The sequence below is a fragment of the Alosa pseudoharengus genome, unplaced genomic scaffold (assembly GCF_046254945.1).
Source record: "Alosa pseudoharengus isolate Yale_2024_CS ecotype anadromous, Long Island Sound unplaced genomic scaffold, YU_APseudo_1.1 YU_APseudo_1.1_scf_14, whole genome shotgun sequence".
In the NCBI taxonomy this organism is placed as follows: Eukaryota; Metazoa; Chordata; class Actinopteri; order Clupeiformes; family Clupeidae; genus Alosa; species Alosa pseudoharengus.
Genome location: NW_027468609.1, coordinates 18,503,583 through 18,526,938, shown reverse-complemented (window position 1 = coordinate 18,526,938; position 23,356 = coordinate 18,503,583). Strand labels below are relative to the sequence as shown.

Sequence of the window (23,356 nt, the reverse complement as noted above, 5' to 3'; positions counted from 1 at the left end):
ATGCAAGTAAAGTGTGACCCAGATATCTTCTGAGTACCATCACCCAACAAACACGTTGTGAAGCAGAAGAGATTGTTCTGTACAGTACTTGGAGAGCCATCGGAGCAGCCCATCCAGTAAGCTGTCAGACTGAGGATACACACAGCCCTAGAAAGCACACAGGCCAAACAAAGTAGGCGCTAATACATACCACAGAATGCTATTAATTATACGCTGGTTGCTAAGAATTATTTTAGCATATTTACAGAACCCATTACAACAAGTAAAGTATAATTAGATCCCATTACAACATGTTTTTTAAGTATAAGTAGGACAGCTTGTAAAGGTATTTTTGCATAAATACATAATTATACAAATACATTACACAAACACACTTGGCAGTGCATTTGTACAGATTTGTACCTGCTGCATCTCGTGTTTTTGCGGAGCCACCCGGAGCACCTCAAATTTAAAAAAAGTTCAACTCAAAGCGGAAAAGTGCCTGACTCACTCGCGTTTTACAAGCGGCAAAGCGCATCCTGTCTGATCGATCGCCATCGATATTTCTCACCTGTCACTCAAGCAGTATTTGCCAACTGTCATTTATGGGTGTTTTGGTTGAACTCCTTCATATTTCATAGTCTCTTTCATATTCATGACTCATAGTCTCTTTCATATTCATAACTCTTTCATATTTCATACATTCATTAGTTTCTGGTATTTCCCAGGGCTCAGGAACGAGTTTCAACGTGCAGGGGTCAGATAACAAACCCCGTCCCCCTAAGCAGAGAATGTCTAATAAGGGGAGAACTGCCACTCTCGGAAAACTTCCGGTTTCTGAACTGGTTGCAGTTCCTTCTGTGGTTCCACATGAGGGCGCTCGTCCACGAGTGCAGAATGCATGGAGGTCTATGGAGCTGTACCCCTCAAAATCCACTTTTCTCTGGATATAATTTTTTTCCAAGTAATTTGAATATTGTTTTCGAAAGGGGAGGCAAAGAAAATACACTTGGTTGAGTATTATATTTTTTAAAGTCACTTAATTGTTCTAAAAAGCCTTTCAAACGTGTCAATGACGTCATTCATTAGCACAATGCTAGCGTGTTATGGGCAACAACGACCCAACCTGTAAGAAATCAAAAGGACATAAGTACTCGTTCATTCAACTTTTGACCTATAACCCATGTTGAAGTTATACAAACTACAATCAAATCTGAGATTTGTCAACGACAATCAGGTGAAAGAGGCAAATTTAGCCGTCTAGCTCCATTTACTCCCATTCATTCTGCACTCATGGCGATCGCCCCCAGTGGAAATCTAGTGGAACTGCAACCAAAATTCGGTACAATGGGACTTAATACGGAGTGGCAAGGCTCTCCGTAGACGGGCTCTGCCCTAAGGTTAAGCAGATGCCAAAGGTCAAAGTTCACATCCTGAGAAGTCAGGACCAAAGATTCTAGAGCGCTACGCGCAAGATGGATTACTGGCCGGAAAATACGTTGGATATGTTGAAGTACGTTCTATGACTCTATGGGCGCTCGTAACGAGCCCGCTGCTCCTCCTCTGCATGTGCATTTAACAAAATATTCACGATTGTTGAAGGATTGTTGTTGCCACATAGAAGCACTGCATAGAACACAGCGGGCTAAATTGCTATTAAATCCGCTTAGCATCGTGACCATGCTGCGCAAATCTGTTCAAAACTGCTGCATTAAAGTTAAAGTAAACTCTGCTAATGTCTTATCACAACATAGTACATTGAGGAGACTAAACTAAGTTAAGTTATGCAATCAAGCAGTATCTCAAAGCTAACGTTAGAATACTGTTTGGATGTCAAGTTTAGCATGCTTACTTACAGCTGCTTGTATTTCGTTACTCATGCAGGGCTCATTTTATTGACTGAATGTTTGCAAAATCCCGATGTAAATTAAGAAGTGTTTTCCAAGACTCAAAAGTGCTTGTCCCAAGGAGAAGTACGAACCGTTATTTGAACTAACTATGTTATGAATTGCATCCACACAACTGTGTTAATGTTAATTGCAAGGATTCCCTCACGAACTCTTAAAGTGACAGGCACTCAATTAGACCTATACACTACTGAACTTTATTGAATTCTACCTCTGACTAAGAATGCATTACTTTGCACTTGTATAGTCTTTTATTTTGGAATCTTAAGAGCAATAAACATATATTGCAATGTTAAAGAATTCATGTTTTTTCATTCAAATATGTAAATCAACATGTATAAGTTGCTATTAGGAAATAATCGATAATCGAATCGAATCAAAATCGAATCGGACTGAAAAAATGAATCGTTAGATTAATCGATGCATCGAAAAAATAATCGCTTGATTAATCGTTTAGAAAATAATAGTTTATCCCAGCCCTACTGTGGTCATATGCATTTTACATAGGCAAGCAGGACAATTTGGGAGTTTTTGACGGAAACGATACAATAGTGTCAAGCACGGTTGTGTTTACCTATGCCTACCATTTGCATTTATTTAAGTTATGAACATCAGACGCTTAAGTGAAATCTCGACCTTATTAGTGATTGATAGCCTATATATATCTTATGCGCTGTGTTTAAGCAGGCCGTGAACAAAGGGTTAACTTATAGCCTACAGGTAGAAAAAAGAAAAATTGTGATAATATAACGTTAGCTAAGTTAGTTTGCCTGCTAGCTAGCTTATCAGTAGGCTATACAGTCTCTCAATGGGAATTTATGTGATATTTACCAGTGCAATAGCTACTTCTGTCTAAATAATAGGCCTATTTACCTCTCCTTATTCAGTGTAAACTTGGAAAAAGATCAATCGGGTCTTTCACACTGTCAGTTCTTCCAGTTCATTACCGAGAAAGAAAAAAAAACAGCTGGCAACGTTAAAAACAGCTGTTCAGGTGGACTCATAGAATTGGAACTGTATATGAAATTTTGCGCTGAGCTTATTAAAATGGCGCCCTGTCAGGCTCAGAGCGTACTTCATGCCTATGACGTAACTGATCTATCTTGCTCCGCTCTAGAATCTTTGGTCAGGACTAAAGCACTACAAGGCAGAACTGCATCAGCTTGATAAGGGGTTGTCTAGCACAAATAAGAAGGGAATGTGAGTGCCAGTGCCCGGTTGCACAAAGCACCTTAAGTTAAGTTTTTCCCTTAAAATCTGATTTAAGGGTCCCTTAAAATAAAAACGGTTGCACAGACACCCTTAAGTTTTCTCCTTAAGATTTCCTTAACATTTTCCCTTAAGTATTTAAGGGTTTGTCCTTATCTTGTAAGAAATCCCTGAAACGGTTGCACAAACGACCTTAGTAGTCTAACTAAGGGGAAAACCCTAAGGGACATCTGACTATACCTTAACCATATTATTAACTGAATTGATGCTGATAAATGTATATTAACTACTTTTGACAATTCAAAATAAAACCTCTCTGTTAATATGCTTACTCTGTCAAATAGGCCTAGTTTCTATCAGAAACATGCCGTATTGATATTGTGTAGTTTACTTAGGCTAACGTTAACAATTCATGTGGATGTCTTGTTAGCCTAGAGCTTCGGTTCGGTTCGCTAGGCAAAACGTTGGTGCACTGATGACAGTCAGGATCATCTCTAACTTGCCAACTAGTATTGTTCAGTTCATGTATATAACATGCTTTACTTGCTACCTGGATAATTTCCGCAAATATTATTAAGGTAAGATAAATGATAAGATCATTAATCATTTTAAGGTATTCTGTGCAACACCCTTAAGTAAATCCCTTACTTAAGCCTTAAGGGTCATACTTAAGGGAAAAAACTTGAGGTGCTTTGTGCAACCGGCCACTGTCGAGAAACACAGAACTGTTTCCTTTGATACTGAGCGAGACAGCACCCACTAAACAAAGCTGTCAAACCAGAGGTCAAAGAGGTTGTGTCAAGGTGTGAGAGGTCAAAGAGGTTGTGTCATTAGTGTTCCATCCTCCCAGGTGCTTCCTTCTTCTTCTCTGGTCCTACAGAGAATGTATGCACACAGCACCCACTCAGAATACTGTGCAAACACAGCAGCACAACGCCTCTGCAACACTGCATACACAGTCGCCACGCTGCACACATGAGCTGCTGCTGCAACAAGTCAAGTCCTGATCAGTCATGCCAGCTGTGCACACAACAGCTTCTTCTGAAACGCCATTCAGAGTCAGAGTCACACGGGTCAGCCAGACACTGCTTGGTCGTGCACAAACCTGCCGCATCAGAAGTGGAAAGACAAGCCTTTATCTCAGAGCGAGATGCCAAGCAGCCGTGGTGCCATGGTGCCAGCCACATCAGTCTCATCATGCATTCACACCCATTCCACACCCCAATGAACGAAAACCAAATAAACACGAACTTCACACTGCATTCTCTCTGAAGACTGAAAAACCATGACCTACAGACAGTACAGGGTTACATGTTCACTCCATAGTTTCTTTCCAATGCAGTACTGAGATGAATAAGCTCACATCATGACCTACACAGTCAATCACTAACTACACGACTTTACCAGAGAAGCTGAACGGCTCAGCTTCTGGTCAGAGCTGAATCAGTCTGGGAGCAAGTCAGAACACCAAAGCCCCATCAGGTCTCATCCTACCCAACACTGGACATTACCACTGGAGCTGCTGGTTGGCTACAGGACTATAGGCCCATTCACACCAAGTACGATAACTATAACTATAAACAAATATTGTTCTCGTTATTATGAATGACGACGTTCACACATAAACTATAACGATAACGACATGAAGAACGATATCGTTGGGGATCACTTTCAGAGCGATTTTGAGAACGATAAAAAGCTAATAGCAAATCAGAACCCATTTTAGCCAGCACATTCAGTAACACAAGGAAAGATTTTGTTTATCGTTGTTCAGTGTGAACGCTTTTATCGTTATGGTTATAGCGCTTCGGACTTGTAACCGGAGGGTTGCCGGTTTGAACCCCGACCAGTAAGCACGGCTGAAGTGCCCTTGAGCAAGGCACCTAACCCCTCACTGCTCCCCGAGCGCCGCTGCTGTTGCAGGCAGCTCACTGCGCCGGGATTAGTGTGTGCTTCACCTCACTGTGTGCTGAGTGTGTTTCACTAATTCACGGATTGGGATAAATGCAGAGACCAAATTTCCCTCACGATTTAAAAGAGTATATATACTTATACTTGTACTTATACTAGTTATCATTATCGTTATCGTTCTTGGTGTGAATGAACCTATCAGAGAGCAGCTGAACAGCTCAGCTTATTGTCAGCTTACGAGATCAGGACCACATTAGGATCAGGTCAGGACCACATCAGGACGAGATCAGGGCCGAGGTGTTGGAGCAGGCCGCCCCATGTGCTTCATAAAATCACTCACATCAATTCCAAATTCCTCCACAACCACTTACGCACTTAAATTAACTCTGAAAGTTCACTCCTTTGTCAGACGCCTGGTTTCACAGCTCTTTACCTTTCAATGTTTTTTTTTTCCTTGGTCCGATATTCGCTATTAGCTATGTCTGTTTCCAATCCTCCCTTCTGAGTCAGAAAGGCTAATGACTAAATGTGAACGCAAGTTTACGTATGGGAATCTGAGCCAGACCAAGATCAGTGCTTCTGGTGAGTCAGCACCAATCTGAGTGCCATCACGTTCAGCCACAAACAAGGGAAGTCATCATTTCCGCCAACCGCTTAAATTATTACAGCAATTAGCGACTCCAGATTGTTGAAATGACAAACTACTGCTGAATACTCTCTTTTTTTCTACAAACTTTTGAGGGCAAACTGATAATGTACAATATGTCTGTCACTTTGAACCATACTAATGAGTTCATTGTATCAATAATTTAATATGTGAAAGGGGTTTCATTTGTCAAAAGAGTCCTTATCTTTTGCTCCTTCCAAAGTTGCGAGAAACTTAAGTGTAATGATGGACTGACCTTCTTTGCCTCGGTCGCTCTGTTGTGCTGGTTAGTACCGTTCAACATAACAAAAGTCAGACGGTATCTAGCTCTATATGTTACCCAACTCCTGATACAGGCCATGGTTATCTTACACCTCAACCACACGGTAAGACCCTTCAAACAGGCCTCCCGGTCAATACAAGGAAACCCTTCAACATCAGCTAAATTAAAAAATGTAAATGCAAATATTAACTAAACATTTAGGGAGCTCTTGTTATACTGTGTAAATTAATTTGAAGGTTTAATGACAATTTTGCAGGAAATGGCATTACACATTATTGTAATATTTTTCAAAATCTACTGGAGATCCTGTTTCAACGTATCAGTGTAATGAATGACACTTCGAGAAGACACTCACAGGGAATATCTTATTTCTGTCTGACTAACTCTGTAGGCCAGGTTACACCAAACAACTGAAGTAGAACCAGGGTTCCCACCAATTTCCACTAAAAAAAAAAGACAATTCCATGACTTTTCCAGGTTTTCCATAACTGTGGGAACCCTGTAAAGTGGAACGTTTGCAGAACATTATGATGCAACTATTAGCGTCCACTAAAATCAATGGAGTTAGCTACACCAAGCGCAAGGGCCACAGACATTAAACCACAGACATTAAAAAAAAACACTGACCAGTCTTCTATTTCTATTTTTACGTGGCATTTTGCACCCTAGGTATGCAAGCGCTCCGAGTCAGTTGATGATACATTTTGCTTGTTTTGTAACCATTAACTAAATTGTGGCAACGCGTATATATTTGTGCACTCATAACTATCCCCACACTGGTGATCAACTCAGCACCCAGACAGATAGTCTACATCCTCCAGGGAAAGTGGAGAGGCAATATTCAATAAACCTCAATTAGAGAGAGGCCACACAGACAATTATTTATATCTGTTCCTAAATGAGAAACCACACCACTGAGAACAGACACACACACACACACACTCACATACTGTACACACACAGTCACACACACACACACACACGCGACCCAATTAAAGTCCATCAGATAAAAGACTTGAGAGGCTGCATTAAGAGGGGGATGTGAATAGAACTTGTTAGATTTCATTTCATTTCAGTGACACAGATACCAAATATAAGAAATATGAGAAATATGATACACAAACACACACGCACAGTTAGGACATGTGTTCTCTCTCTCTCTCTCTCCCTCACTCCCATCAACAAAAAAAAAGAAATTTCCCAATCAACCCAAAGCACCGCCAGGCGAAATTAAGCTCTAATTGTTTCAGTTCTAATTGTTTCATGCTCTTCCTTTTTACTGTTAGATTATCTCCTTGTCCCTACAAACCAAAAAAAGCCTACAAAAAAGTCTTCCACAGGGCTAGCAACCACAGAGCCAGCACACACACACACACACACACACACACACACACACACACACACACACACAGTCAGACCGTGAAGGTCCAAACTCCTTGGTTCGGGTTTCTGTTTTTGTGCCGTCACACACCACATGGGTGCCAGGAAGAGCAAAGGTAGTCACACTGGGGAAGTGATGACTGTAAATCCCTCTCCCATCCTCCTCAGCTCCGACCAGAGCCCAGGAACCTGGATCCAGGAACCAGGAGGCCCTCCAGCATGACAAACACTCACCACCTCCAGTGATGGGCACACTAACTCCACTATGATCGATCTGTTCCCTCACCCACTGTAGGAACAATCTGGCAGAGCGGTGAGTCAGTGACATACACACCCATGGTCACAACCTCACACACTAACACACACACACACACACACACACACCTATGTACATACACACTTGAATGCACTCACACACACCCACACCCACACACAGAGCGGACTAATGGACCAGTATGAGGTGGTCATAGCTGTTGAGATCTAAAACTATTTGACAGATAGAGGTGTACACACACACACACACACACACACACACACACACACAGACTGGTAATGACGTGGTCTAAGTTAGTGATGTTTAAACTGATCTGACAGGCCAAAGCTCACACAGTTACGTCAGACACTGACACAATGCATATGGGCCGACGGGTATACAGTACTCTGAGACTGGGCTGTGTAAAGGGATCTGCCAGTTAAGGGCACCAAAAAGGGGGCTTGCACACACACACACACATAAGCACAAGCACAAACACACACACACACACACACAAAAAGTGATCTCTGTGATGTTAAAAGTCATCTTGTGAGGTAAACACACTGGCACAAACACAGACAGAAAATGCTTGCACACCTACACACACATCACAGTGTGCATATGGACAGCCTAGTGTAAGGCTACATGCACACAATTAAATGTTTATTTCAAACAGAGTTTTAAAACTACAACTATGTCCGTCCATATGTGTGTATTCACCTCAGATACTGTATGCATCATATCAGATCAGACTCCAAAAACACACACCCCTTGACGATTTGTGGTGCTCAAAAATACTCAAATAACAGCTTTCCTGCTGCGTTTATTTATTTAGGCAACTGTAGCCTTGTATTTAACTGACAGCTTCCAACAAAGACAGCAAGGTATGCAACACTTGAAATTAGTCATCAACATTGGTGGTCACGGATAATTACACAGCAGAGTTGATGTTTATCTTCTTCTGGGAAAGTGTCCTAAAGGATCCTTCCCGAGAACAGCCAAATGATAGAATGAGAATGTTGAATCAAGGACGGAAACACAAAGGGAATGTGTGTATTTATAATTTCCAATCATTTTCAAATGTTTGTTTCAAATTCCTTCAAAATATAAAAATGTGAAACCAGAGTTTTCAAACTAAAAATGGGGCCAGAAGTGTTTTGCAGTCGTTCCGTTTCAGGGCCTCAAAAACAGCAGAATAGTGAAAATGAGAGGAGTAATTGTAGCAAAAGCAAGGCTTTGAACTGGTTCACGGAGAGAAAACGAAAACCAGAAACGTTTGATGTTTTGCTAGGAACAGAAAAGAAACCAGACACTTAACATTTTTTTATGATCCGGAACAGAATACCATTTATCTAAAATAATGGTAGCTGGTAAATACCATTATTTTTTTCTTTCTTTGACAAGATTTCTGTGCAATATGACTTGGTGAGGTTCACTTCCGGTCATTCACTCATCGGGAGAAATGTAATAGAGAAGCTTGCCGCCAGCAAGTAGCCTAATCAAGATTGTATGCCCATAGGCTTTTGGATGGATGTAAGAACTACAGTGATGGTTCTGTAATGCCAAAGTCATTTTAGGCAAGTCCCTCCACTTGGTGGCCATATTGCAACGCTTTTTGGGCACTTATCGGGCATCTATTTTGGCAGAAATGCGCGTACGCAAGGCTTCACGACACCAATCTTGCTCCAGCGGCGAGATCACAACACATGATTGGCACAATGTCTTCACAACACACCACATGATTGGCTCAATGTATTCACAACACAGCACATGATTGGCTCAATGTATTCACATGTCGACGTTTTGCCGCGGAAGGGGTGTGATATGTGTAGACAACTGCCATATTGGCGTTCTAAACTAACCCCATGCATTTCTATGGAGGATTTTTTGAGTGCTGTGTCTCCTCATTAGAAAGTCTCTGGTAATGCTTTGTGGTTTTGTATTGTTTGATGACATAAGTAAGTAAGTAAAGTAAATTTAATTTATAGAGCACATTTAAAACAGTTTCCACTGACCGAAGTGCTGCACAGAGGATATGGCTAAAAAATAAAAAATAAAAGCAAATCAGAACAAGCAAAATATAAAAGGCAAGCACAGAGAGAAGCAAGAAAAATACAGAAATACAATAGACAAATAGACAGCCCTAAACAAATAAATAGCAACAGTACAGAAGACACTTGAATATGAAGAAGAGAGGAGAGAGATGGACAGCTAGGAAGCAGGGAATGCCAAGGAGTAAAGGTGGGTCTTTAGTCTTGATTTAAAAGTGGTGATGGAGGGAGACAGTCTAACATCTGGGGGCAGACAATTCCACAGACGTGGGGCTGCTACCGCAAAAGCTCTATCGCCTCTTTGCTTGAAGCGGGTGCGGGCCACAGAGAGAAGACCCTTGTCGGCAGATCTAAGGGACCTGGATGCTGAGAGGGGATGGAGGAGGTCTGAAATATATGAGGGAGCCAACCTATGTAATGCCTTATAAACAATCAGAAGGACTTTGAAGTGGACCCTAAAGCTAACAGGGAGCCAGTGTAAGGAGGCCAGAACAGGGGTGATAAGAGAAACAAATGCACTGATTGGGCCCTGACCAGGTTTGGTCAATTGAAGTTCTCAATGACAGCTATGTAGCCTGCTCTCTTTGTCATTTGCACCAATTTAGCTATGTAATAAGAAGTATATGTAGCACTTTCATTGAAGGTATCTATATAAGAGTGACATGACACTGTCATAACCCTTACACTAACCCTAACTTGTCATGACAAAAACCGAATGACACTTGACAGAAGCAAGTGACAGAAGCGTTATATCGTTTTTTTGTTCTAACCGGTTCAGGAACGGTTGAACCGAAAACCGGAAACGTTAAAATACTGTTTCTGTTGGGAACGAACCAATTGGGAAGAAATTCTGGTTCAAAACCCTGAGCAAAAGTATTGCGGATTGATATGAAAATGGGAGGTAGCCTGTGTGGAGATCTGTCAGCCACTAAATCACTAGGGTTGACACCGAAACACGGTTCTAATATGGCACCGGTGCCGACGCAAACGGTAGTAACTGCATCGAATAACAACAGTGGATTTCGGTGCCTCATTTCGGTGCCATTTTTTAAATTAATTTTTTTAATTAATTTTTTTTATACGAGGCATCACTGCATGTCATGCGCCATCTCTAATGTCTTGCTCTGATAGCAACACATCCAGACACAGTTATAGATAGCTAACATAAACACTGGATGTATAAACCAGAGGGGTGCACCACATAGGCCAGTGGGCAGTGTTTGACAGCTTGCGTGAGCCCAAGTAGCTTACTTTAAAGCGACATCGTGAGCTCCTGTCAAAATCTAGCAGTGGACCTAACTACACACGAGGTAGGTAAGGCACCTGTGTGAAGCTGGCCCCCCATGTTACTCAAAAATGATTAAAAACACTGATATTCGTTTGTGCTATGTTTGTGCCGGTTTGTGCCGTAAAAAATATCGTTTGTGCTGTTAAGGGTTTTAAGTAATTAAACTTTACATTTTTCTGGCCAGTGACGTCACTCAGCCCCCCATACTTGTCCAAATTTCCCCAAAATAGTCTCAATCGTTTGTGCTACGTTTGTGCTCATTTGTGCCGTTAAAAGTAACATTTGTGCTACTATGTTTTTTAAGATATTCCACGTTATTTGTTACACGTGTGACGTCACTCAGCCCCCCATCAATGTCGAAATCTTTCCAAAATAGTCTCAATCGTTTGTGCTAGGTTTGTGCTGATTTGTGCCGTTAAAATAAACATTTGTGCTACTATGTTATTAGGTTTATTTATTACTCGCGTGACATCACCAGCCCCTCGTCAATGTCCAAAACTCACCAAAATTGTCTCAATCGTTTGTGCTATGTTTGTGCTGATTTGTGCCGTTAAAAATAACATTTGTGTAGCTATGTTTTTAAAGTGATCACGCTTTGTTACAGGTGTGACGTCATCCAGCCCCTTATCAGTGTCCAAATCTCCTCAAAATAGTTGTGATGGCTTTGGCTACGTGCGTGTTGATTTGTGCCATTTAAAGAAACGTGTGTGTACTATGCAGTGCGTGTGTGTGTATATTCACTCCAAGTTGGCCTACCATAACTCATCACTGCACTGTAGCCTATATTCTCTAAGATAAACAAATGTATTCTTCAATAATTGTATGCATCAGAATTACAGTGGATTGTGCACACAAGCAGCACAGGCTTTGTTGCTGACCCAAGTCTCCAAGGCCACCGTGGATATATGAAACTTTGCAAACAGCAAAGGAAGGAGGCAGCAAAGCTAGGAGTTATTTTAGATGGACAAGAAGGTAGGCTAAATTGGTATGTTTGTCAAAATGATGTTTAAACATTAAAGTCATACGACAGTAGGCTATACTAAAACTAAAGGTACATTTGTAGCCTTTTTAGCACTTTATAAAGTTGACTAAATTATTAGGCTACTCTTTAGCTATAAACCTAAGAAACAGCTTCCTTGCACTTGTGTTTTCTGCTCAGATCAGGAGAAACATTTGGTAGGCTACAGTTTGGGACGATTTGGCCAGTGTGTGTGAGACTGATGTCATGCGCATAGCAGATAGAACTTGGTAGGCTAATGTAAAAATATAGTTACAGAAAACACATTGATGGGCTGGGCATCACGTGTAATAAACATAGGAGAAATGTCGGCGCAATCAGCACAAACGATTGGGTAGGCTATAGGCCTAGGTTTGGACATTGATGGAGGGGCTGGGTGATGAGCTAGGCTACAATTGCTGGACAAGGCCGCTGGACAATTTACATAGTAGCCTACCCTACAAACGTTTATTTAAATGGCACAAATCAGCGGCTATTTTGAGGAGATTTGGACACTGATGATGGACTGAATGACGTCACACATGTAACAAAGCGTGTTAACTTAAAAAACATAGCTGCACAAATGTTATTTTTAAAGACACAAATCAGCACAAACATAGCACAAACGATTGAGACCATTTTGGTGAGTTTTGGACATTGATGGGGGACTGGTGACCTCACGCGAGTAAAAAATAAACCATAATAACTTAGAAAACATAGTAGCACAAATGTTTATTTTAACGGCACAAATCAGCACAAACCTAGCACAAACGATTGAGACCATTTTGGAAAGATTTCGACATTGATGGGGGGCTGAGTGACGTCACACGTGTAACAAATAACGTGGAATATCTTAAAAAACATAGTAGCACAAATGTTACTTTTAACGGCACAAATGAGCACAAACGTAGCACAAACGATTGAGACTATTTTGGGGAAATTTGGACAAGTATGGGGGGCTGAGTGACGTCACTGGCCAGAAAAATGTACAGTTTAATTACTTAAAACCCTTAACAGCACAAACGATAATTTGTATGGCACAAACCGGCACAAACGTAGCACAAACGAATAGCAGTGTTTTTAATCATTTTTGAGTAACATGGGGGGCCAGCTTCACGGAGGTGCAAAAGGCTATGAAACAACATGGCTATGAAACAACCTATATGTTACACAATATCCTTGCTAATGCGCTAACTGGCATTTATCTGAAATGTTATCAGCAAAGTTGTAAGGTGAAAACTTTATTTCACGGTGTGTTCTAAACAACATAATGGCATGATATTAGCCTAATCTTTCATGTGCATGAGGCCCATATAGCATCACAATGAATATGAAGATCATGTTAAAAGTTCGCTGGCAAAAACATAATTATGTAGGTTAGGCCTACATACCTGATGTTACTGAGCTGTCAAAGAGGCTACAAAACCATCTCTGTACGTTATCGCTAATTAAACTCAGCTGACTGGTGTTAGCGCATAGCCATAGTTGCTGTTAAAATGCCTGGCTAGCGCTGGGAATCTAAACACTTCAACACCGACATATAGCCTAACACATACATGGGCAACATACGGCCCGCGGGCCACATCCGGCCCGTGGGCTTTCCCTGACCGGCCCGCGTAAGGTCCGTGAAAGAACAATAGTCAAGAGCCTAGCATAGAGATAATGCATGCAAATCAATATTGTTGTTTTTATTTTGAAAGCGACTGCTATTTGTACGCCCATACATTTGTGCGTGGATGCATACGACGTAAACACATTCACTGATGTGCTGGTGAATAGAATTTATGCTTCTGCGTCGACACAATGCAGTTGCCTTTACGTCGGCGTAAACCTTTCAAAGTTTTGTGTCTCTTATGTCTGCGTCGCTCACCACCGCAAAGGTTGTTAGAACGAACTCCTACTGCTGCTCGTTGACGATACGAAGTGTTCATTTCAAAACGTTACTGGCAGATAGACAGTTTACAATCGGATAACCCCGTAATTGTAACCAAAATATGTCTGAGTTTATTTGCAAAGCTTATGTTAGCGAACTAGTATGATGCTACTACCCACAGGTTGCTTGAAGCAGCCGGCTCAACACACAGAGCGAGTTGACCAATCACCGTTATGTGCATAAAGTTAAAGCAAAAACATAGCCTATATTTTTTTTTAAATAGTTTTCTTTGTGTATGTTGATTAACTAATGACAGCCTACTATTGTCTGCTCCACATTTTCGTAGTCTAATTCTGCATAGAGTTAATTTAATGATGGTAATGATTTAATGATGAAATATTGCTGAGGAAATGGTGGCACAGGCCTATCGGTTGTACTGACTCCTTCACATTTTCATGACCTAGCCTAATTATATAGATAGGCTATTGTAGTACTTTTTTATATCAGTCTTTGAAAACTGAAAAAAATGAGAATGAGGAGTAAATACTGGACATAGACTAAATATTGCTGTTTTTCCTTTGTCTCCCTCACATTTTCATCTGTTCTTACGACTAGTAAACAAAACCATATGATTTACTTAATGTTATACAAGAACAGAATAGAATTGAACAGAATTGAGTTCAGACTTGAGTTCGGTATTTTGGGTCCGGCCCTCCTCAACAGTCCCAGTTTGTCATGTGGCCCCTTGGGGAAATTAGTTGCCCACCCCTGGCCTAACATGTTCAAAACTATTGCGTGTTATGGATTAAGACATGACATTTCTTGAAGTATTTGGGAACACACTGAATTAACTGCTAGTCCCTGTTCCCTGTTAGATTAGCTTGCAAATGCCGTTGTCCATGACCTGGCAGTTTTATGGCGAGCGGTTTTAACATACCTTATGGCAAAACGCCTAAACTGGGTAAACTTGAAAGCAGAGCTTACCATTGTGTGTGCATGCATGGCAAGCTGTTTTAACATTTAAATGTATTATTCGTAGGAGCAATGAGATATTGATAGTAAATTGAATATAACAGTTCAATTTCATGTTCAAATTTGTCTTATCAATAAAAAAAAGCAATTCATGCTTTAGACCATTTTAATTTAAAACATTTTAATAACAAACAAAGTACGGCTTCAGGCACCGTTTCGGCACCGGCACCGTTTTAAAAGTATCGATTTAGCACCGGTATCGGATAAAACCCAAACGATACCCAACCCTATAAATCACATAGAAATGCGCACGCACACACACACACAATATGCTTACTGACTGTGAGGTATTGGGAGTGTGATGCTTAAAGTGATCATGGATGGGAGGAGATGTAGTGTCAGCAGAGCAGAGCAGTGTGCAGTGCTAGAAACATGAGCAGAGGGGAGAGGCAGTATGTGTGTGTGTGTGTGTGTGCGTGTGTCCGTGTGTGTGGCACATTTAGATGTTGTCATTTCCCCTGCAGATCCCACTAACAGCTGGGAAACCCAATTACGTTGGGCCTCAACAGACCTCCGCATCCAGCCGCGGAACTCACCGGACATGCGTTACCTCACAGAGTATCCCCTCATTAACTACCCACCAGCAGACATGCGTTACCTCACGGAATATCCCCTCATTAACTACCCACCAGCAGACATGCGTTACCTCACGGAGTATCCCCTCATTAACTACCCACCAGCAGACATGCGTTACCTCACGGAGTATCCCCTCATTAACTACCCACCAGCAGACATGCGTTACCTCACGGAGTACCCCCCCCCACACACACACACACACACACACATTTTTTTCACTCTCTCTCTCATACATACATTAACTTCTCTCTGACACCTAAATAAACACATACACATACACACTCTGCTCTCATATATACCCACACAGAAACATTTCTTGCTTTCACACACACACACACACACACACACACACACACACACACACACACACACACACACACACCTTACTGTAAGTGGAAAATACACATCACCAGACTCTGCCCTCCAACCCTCTGTGAGTGTGTGTGTGTGTGTGTGTGTGTGTGAGTGTGTGTGTGTGAGTGTGTGTGTGTGTGTGTGTGTGAGTGTGTGTGTGCTCTGGAGTTCCAGTAGGCGGACAGGAGTAAATGTTAGTAGTTGATGGAGACAGTGAACAGGCATAACAGAGTCCTGTGTGTGTATGTGTGTGTAGGTAGTGCTGGGCGGTATACCGGTTCACACCGTATACCGGTGTATATTTTCGTTATGATATGATTTTTTTATGTACCGCCATACCGATGTATTTGATTACACAACGTTTGGAACGCTGCGCCGCGCGACAGTGTTTCAGACGGGACTTTTTTCACACACACGCATGGTGCCACTGCGAGGCATAGTGAGGGTACACACAAAACACCTTAAGATTTTCCCCTGAAGTATGACCCTTAAGGCTTAATTTCTCCTTAGGTAGGGGGTTTATTTAAGGGTGTTGCACAGAATACCTTAAATTGTTTCTTTAGTTAAGGAAAAACGCATTGGGATACTGCATTGAAAGGGATTTACCGTCACGAAAATTCTATTGAGAATGTTCAACAGCTGTAACTAGCTGACTAGTAGGTGATGTCATTAGTTAGCAACCCACCGAACACAGTGAAGTTTAATGTTCTTATCATAGACTGTATATATACAGTCTATGGTTCTTATCATTCATCTCACCTTAAGAATATTCGCTAAAATTATCCAGGTAGCAAGTAAAGCATGTTATATACATGCACTGAGCAATATTAGCTGGCTAGTTAGAAATGATCCTGACTGTCATCAGTCCATTTCCTATGCTGAATATGTCTTACACTCACTCTCTCTCGCCTAAATACACTCAAACACATACACACTCTGCTCTCATATATACACACAGAAACATGTCTTGCGAACACGCACGCACACATCTTTTTAAGATGTCAGCCTTATCTATGTTGAATGCACACATACACACATTTCTCCACTTGGTCTTTTGTCCACATTCCTGATAAGTTGTGCTTTTGAACCGGTCTGGTTCACACACACACACACACACACACACACACACACACACACACTTTTTAGGCATCACCACCAGCATGTGGTCAGTCAGCCTTTCTCCACTCGGTCTTCTCTCCCCTGGCCCCTGATAAGCTGTACTTGAGAACCAGTCTCCACTGGTTGTCTCTCTCTCTCTCACACACACACACACACACGCACACACACACACACACACGCACAAACACACACACAGGACATGCAGTACCGTACCACCATACCACCACTCCACAGACGTCCTGCACACACACACACACACACTTCACGAGCAGGTGATTAATCTCAAAAAGGGCACACACAGCCTCTCTTTGTGTGTGTGTGTGTGTGTGTGTGTCTGTGTGTGTGTGTGTGTTTGTGTCAAAAGCTGTTGTCTGTTCCATTCACCACTCCTTCCAGTATAACACACCCTTTTAACATACATATTCCTGGGTAACACTCTCCTGACTAAAACACATTCTACAGTAATAAAACACATTCTACAGTAATAACACACACACACACACACACACACACACACACACACACACACACACACACGCCTGGAGTAAAACATACTCCTGGATGACACACCACTGGGGACTGTTTTTCCAAAAGAGGCTGACGGACTTCTCCTGTTGACTTGGCAACGAGGTCATTACTATGCCAACAGTGGCATTCTAAAGCAGACCATTGTGGAAATGGATCCACATGCAGCTTATATTATATTACTGAAGTATTAGTCATCCCATCAATATGGACACACTCCTCTTAGGAACTTTGTCTGGAAAATGGATAAAACTGGACACAGACAGACACACACACATACACATACACATACACAGACACAGACACAGACACAGACACAGACACAGACACACACACACACACACACACACACACACTTAAAAAGAGACCATAGAATGCAAATGATGTGTCCACAAAGCAATTTTTGTCCACCAGGCCAGCTTAAGCTAAAATGATTTGAGATGCATTAAAATAATGCATTATGCATAATGTCTATAGCCATGGACGAGGGAAGCCAAAGAAAGAGGCTAGACGAGTTAATTTTCTTCCTTCTGAATCTCTCCCTCTCTCTCTCATGCACACGCACAGACATACACTACACACACACACACACAGACTTACACTACAGACACATGCACACATGCACAGCCATAGACTACAGACACAAACACTGTCTCTCTCTTTCTCTCTCTTTCACACATGCATGACGTTCGTACACACACACTTTCCTGAAACTCTGTCTCTCTTTGCAGGAATTGTGAAATCAAAAACATTTTTGTTGTTGTATATGATATGACAAGTCCCTAACGCTGTGCTTGTGAAGTGGCCTTTCCACTCCAGCACAGTACAAGTAATCCCAGGCGTGTAGAGGCCATTCAGGCACCCCGCTGCACCCTTAAGCCTCGGGATTAGACTCCATAAAGACTCACCTACATCAGAGATTCATAAGCATGACGATCACTCCGCTCTCAACCAGAACGCTAATTTGTTATACAAACCCTCGTAAACATAAATATGCCCTATTTTGAGACCAAGCCACATAAAATGATTCATGCCTTGTTTTGAGATCAAGCCATGTGAAACAATTCATGTCTTATTTTGAGATCAAGTCATGTAAGTATAAGTATAAGTATAAGTATATATACTCTTTTGATCCCGTGAAGGAGATTTGGTCTCTGCATTTATCCCAATCCATGAATTAGTGAAACACACACAGCACACAGTGAACACACAATGAGGTGAAGCACACACTAATCCTGACGCAGTGAGCTGCCTGCTACAACAGCGGCGCTCGGGGAGCAGTGAGGGGTTAGGTGCCTTGCTCGAGGGCACTTCAGCCGGTTCCTACTGGTCGGGGTTCGAACCGGCAACCCTCCGGTTACAAGTCCGAAGTGCTAACCAGTAGGCCACTGAAGTGAAGTAATTCATTCCTTATTTTGATATTAGTAAATGTCAACTTCCTGCCTTGAGATCAGGTCACATACATTTCTTACCTTATGTTGAAATCTCATATTAAGTCATCACTAAAAGCCTTAGTCAAACATCACCTCATGTACACAATACAACAGCTTCCTGGACATGGATTAAGTCCTAGACAAGAGATCTTCATTGTAATTATCTTTAGTCTAGGACTGGGCTTGATCCATGTCTGGAAAACTGGTCCAACGAGGTTAAGTTACAAACTCTACATACCTGCAAAGAAATGAATCTTTTGAGCTGTTATTTGTTAAGAGATCAGTGGGTGTTAATCACAAGTGTTATTAATTAGTGATCAGGAAAGGTGGGCTATTTCTTATTTAGTTTGTAAGTGTTCAGCAATGCATTACATCATCATATGTGTGATAGATGAACTGCATGTATACTAGCTGAGTGTGTGTGTGTTTGTGTGTGTGTACATACATATGCTTATATGAGCATGTGTGTGAGTGCCGTGCATGTGTGTGTCTACTAAGGCTATAAAATTGATCAAATTAATCAATAAATTGTCAATTACAACTTTGAACGATTATGGAAACAACATAATCAACATATATATTATTTTACTGCATTCCGTTTCGTAAAAATGCTCTCGTTTTGTCTTGAGCTATTTATCCAGCACATCTCTTTGCTTTACACTGGTAACTTCTGTATGCATGACCTTGCATGTATCCATTGTTTTTCTGCTTTTCAGCTGAATTATATTTCAAATTCAAACTTCAAAATCTAAACATTTAAAAAATGGATGATGTCTCAAACATTACAGAGTATTTGGTTTAAGTAATCATGATATCAATATTGACCAAAATAATCATGATTGTGTGATTTTTACCATACCATGTTTGCTGTTATTGCATGTGTATTAGTGGATCTTTTCTCATACTAAGCTAATACGATGCAGACATACACCACTACCTAACGCTGCTCAATACACCTCCTCATAGATGCCTTTTCTCCGCTCCACGACCCCACAGCGCCCTCTGTTGGCTGTCTGAATCCAGCACAGTCTGCCAACGTTCCCTGTGGCCCACGTCTTCATCCTGTCCTCAAACATGAGCTCAGCGTGGCACATTTAAGACTAACGACCTGCTGTGTGTGGGGATCAGAGCGGGAGCTTAACCCTGACAGAGTGAGGCCTGCGGAGGTGATGACATCCAACAGCGGGACAGCTCCTGGCGCACTGCCCTGGCCTGCCTTGGCTCGGCTTGGCTCGGCTTCAGGCACCTGGATCAACGTGTGCCCGTATTTACGACTGAGGGCACGGACCGCGCAGCCGTTTTTCTCTCTCTCATTCTTTTCCTTTTTTTTTTTTTAAACGGGATTTACGGAAAAAGAGGCAACAGAGGGACACACTATGAGAGGGGAAAGTGTCAAGGCAAGCAGGTTCTTCACGGGTGAGGAGTCACAAAACTCTCCAGCATCACTTCCAGGCATTCCAGCAACACTCTCCACTTCCCAGCCAAGCACACACACACACACACACACACACACACACACACACACACACACACACACACACACACACACACACACACACACACACACACACACACACACACACACACACACACACACACACACACTCACACACACACACACACAGCCAAAAAGGATAACAATGGAATTTAGAGAGAGAGTGTGTGTGTGTGTGTGTGTGTGTGTGTGTGTGTGTGTGTGTGTGTGTGTGTGTGTCAGATTGGGTGTAAAGGGAGTAGATTACCATTGCTTGCTTGCTCCCCACAAAAGCATGGAAATAGCTGGACATGTTCCCCCTCTTTTTACGTATGTGGGTTGTATTAAATTTGTGGGAAAGTAAGCTTCGTCAGGAAAGTGTGGTTTCTGTTTACAGATCAGCAAGAGGAATTCTACATCTCTGGGTTTACTAGATTGGGAATTCAAAAAGAAATGGTACTATAGTGAATAAATTGTGTTTGCCATCCTCTTTTTCAACAAATCTAAAATCCTGACATCCCCATGCTGAGTAGAGATGAGGATTTCACAAACACACACACACACACACACACACACACACACAGCTGTAAAAGACATCTCACTTGATGGCAAGTTTGATTAAGTTCTGACATGGCTTCATCCGTGAATGCAACACATTTGCCACATTCACAGAGAAGATTGCATCTGTCAATCTGAAAGCTCACAGGGGTACGTCCATGCAGCACAGTAGAGACATGAATAAGCACACATGTCCAAAGACAATGGAGAGACTGTCCATCAACAACTAATCCACTGAACATCAGTCGCACTGCACTAATGAACTGGGATCTTCACGCGTCAGACATATTGGCTTAGAGATAGAAGTGTAAGGGGGAGCAGAGAAGATGTCAACTGCTCGACAGGCCTCAGAATGCAGTTTAGTTCCAACAGCAAAGAGAGGCAGCAGCATCCTGACAAACATGTGAGATTGATATTATTCTCTCTCCCTTTCAAGGTATTCCAATAGGACGGATCTCTGTCTCTTAAACACACAGATGCATCTCTATTATGGACAGTATCAGGTGAGCAGCAAAGGTAAAGGTATCATTGGGGTGCGCTGTGATGGCACAACAACCCAAGTTCGAGTCCGCCCCAGGTCATTTCCCAACAGTGTTGGGAAGGTTACTCTTAAAGCAACACCAAAGAACTTTTCCTCTGTCGCACGCACAATATTTGTTTATCCAGCACCGGCTTTGCAAATAACGATGTCCACAGACAAGGTAGAATATGTTGCATGATTTTATGAAAGTACAATGTATTGTGATATCAGATGCAAGTCAAATTTGTAGTCATTCCATCGAACTACAGATCCGCTACCCGATCTGGCAAACTTACATAGAGCGGTTATAGCCGATAGAGGGCCGCGAAGCGAATGCAGAAGTTCCGTTCACCCTGTTACGAATTGATGAACCACTGAAGCGATTTTGGAAACATTATTTTCAGGTACAAAAAACTCTTTGGTGTTGCTTTAAAATGTATTCCACTACAGATTACAGAATACATGCCCTAAAATGTATTTGGTAACATATTCTGATAGATTACTCAAAGTGAGTAATGTATTTTGAATACTTTGGACTACATGTATTATTATATTAGCAGTGGATGAAACAGTTATGTGAGGTTATGTGAACTTTTAAGACCCATAGTGTCAACAACAACCCAAAACCTGCTTCACAGTGAGGATTGATTGATATATAAAACATCTGTGCTATGAAACACTTTGAAACATTGTAAAATAGACTAATTCAGCCTTTTTTCTAGTTTTATAAGTTCAAATTAGAGGAGGCAAATACAACCAGCGAGGCCATATATTGGATAACTAAAGTGCAAATTGATAAGTCTATCCATGGTTAAATATGTTCACTTCTGTAAACAATATTGATCTATCATCACATCTACCAGAGATCATATTTCATGTTTGTAAGGATGCAAAATAAGCAAAGTAAAAATAACATACCTTTTGTGTACATACAGTAAAAATAATGACTTTGTGACATTAAAAATATATATTACCTTACAAACTCACTTAATAGCCAAGGCTGTTTGCTTCTGTCACCAAACTCAACTTGCTTATATTTGGGACAGGCATATTTATGGGCCAGGCCTTAAATTTTGTTCAGCAAAGAAGACTATCAAATAATGCATTATCAATATACAACAAAGCCCGGACCCCCGCTAATATCGTATGCTCATGTATTTGATGAATTTTTTGTCAGTAAAAATGCCTACTGTAGGCTACTCATTCTCTATTAGCATTCATGCTTACCTGAGTGCGTGTTGATGCAGCATACCTTAGTTACTAGACTCATGGTGTTTGCTACATTTACACACAAGTGTATTACACTATTGACATTTCAGTTAAAAATTAAAAAAAAACTGCCTTTTAATACGCACAGTCATAGTGTAATTCGAACTCCCCCGATTTTCGTAGTGTAGTTCGAACTCTGCAGATGTTTTGGAAATCTGGCTAACACTGCCTGCCTTTCTTTAGTGGAAAATGTTTTCAGCAGTGCCGTCTACTCTAACTTTTGTGTGAGCAATCTATGAAGCACAGAACTACCTCAAGTGGGCAATCTATGAAGCACAGAATTATCTCAAGTGAGCAATCTGGTGGGCTTTAAGAGGTTTTGTAAAAAACAAAAAAATCCATAAAAAAACAGACCAAGAATATAAATTTCCCAAGGTGTGGCTGATGTTTTGCTTTGGCTGTAATAGCTGACAGCCAAGATGCACAAGAACAGACTAATAATATCAGCCTAATTTCATGTTAATGGTTGATGGTGCAGTTTGTGATCCTATTCCCTACTACAATTCTTAATCTAATATAGTGAATTGATCCTCACGGCCCTCCAGCTGTCTGCTGTCAGCTACAAGACAAGTGTTCATAGGCAATCTTAGCTCAGTAAAATTTTGGCTTAACTCTGCATCAATGTACAGTAGACATGGTCATGTAATGTTGGACGTAGTGTGTGTTGGATGCAGTGTATGTGTGTGTTGTGGTGCTCTGATGATGCATAGCTTCTGTAA

The 23,356-nt window shown here is 41.4% G+C and overlaps 1 protein-coding gene across 1 annotated transcript in view; it reads right to left on the bottom strand.

The window, feature by feature from the left end:
• The window catches only part of ttc33 (tetratricopeptide repeat domain 33), a 55,462-nt gene that overhangs the window by 30,298 nt on the left and 1,808 nt on the right, over positions 1 to 23,356 (bottom strand). The gene's annotated exons all lie outside the window — the stretch shown is intronic.